Raw genomic sequence first — 1,175 nt, 5'->3', positions numbered from 1 at the left:
CGGTTCGGTACACATGTGTACCGAAGTGTACCGAACGAATATAACGTTAAACGTAAAAAATTGAGAACGTGAACAACTTTTTGAAAGTAACCTCAGGTGCTGCGTCGCAGCACCAGAGTAATTTGCTCACATTGGGTTCAACGTGTCATAGAGCGAGCAAGTCATTTCATTGGACGAGAGGCATACTATGAGAGCTGGTCACAGGGATGCGTTCAAATTTAGTCAGTAATTTGAGGAACTGTCGAAATGGCAAACGCAGATAAAGTTGAGCTCAAAAATCCTCCAGCATCATTGAAGTCTCCGGTTTGGGAACATTTTGGTTTCGCAGTTATGTATAAGGATGACGGACAAAGACAGGTGGACCGAACCAAAGCTGTTTGTCAGCATTGTTCAACTAAAATTGGTTACGCGGCTGGCAATACATCAAACTTGCACACTCATTTGAAAAGGCATCACCCGAACATGAATATCACCGGTACCAAAAGAAAAAAGACTGAAGTTCAAACCCAACTCCCACTAGCATTTAAGCCTCCACCACTCGCAAAAAGTTCAGACCGAGCCAAAGCTATTACAAACGCCCAAATATCCTTATGTTGCCATGTTAGCAAAGCGCTACCTGGCAGTATCTGCTACCTCTGTCCCTAGCGAGAGGGTTTTCTCCACAGCAGGAGACATTGTTAGTGCCAGCAGATCTGCCCTTTCGGCAAGCAATGTGGACAAGTTCATTTTTTTGAAAATACAATGACAAGCAAGTCATTATGTCAAACTGGCTGCTTAGGTAGATTTTTTTTTAAATGTTGAAGTTAAATGCATCAATCTGGTTCCATTTTGAGAGCAAAATTAGGGACTAAATCTATGGCGGTCAGTCGGGGCTTGGACTGTGAGCCGTAGGGTCTCCGGTTCAAGTCCCCGACCAGACCTATTTGGAGTGTGGACTTCTACTTGGAGAGGTCCCAGTTTCACCTCCTGCCGTGGTGCCCTTGAGCAAGGCACCGGAACATCCCCCTTCCCCCCTCACTCCCATTGGCTCCCCGGGCGCTGTACAATAGCTGCCCACTGCTCTAGTACTAGACTGGGTTAAAAGCAGAGAACACATTTCACTGTGTGTGCTGGGTGCTCTGCATGTGTGACCATTAAGAGGGTTTCATCCCTCCCAATTCTTCTTCTTCTTCTTC

Source organism: Gymnodraco acuticeps, unplaced genomic scaffold, assembly GCF_902827175.1.
Source record: "Gymnodraco acuticeps unplaced genomic scaffold, fGymAcu1.1, whole genome shotgun sequence".
NCBI lineage: Eukaryota > Metazoa > Chordata > Actinopteri > Perciformes > Bathydraconidae > Gymnodraco > Gymnodraco acuticeps.
Note: the sequence above shows the minus strand (reverse complement) of the source record.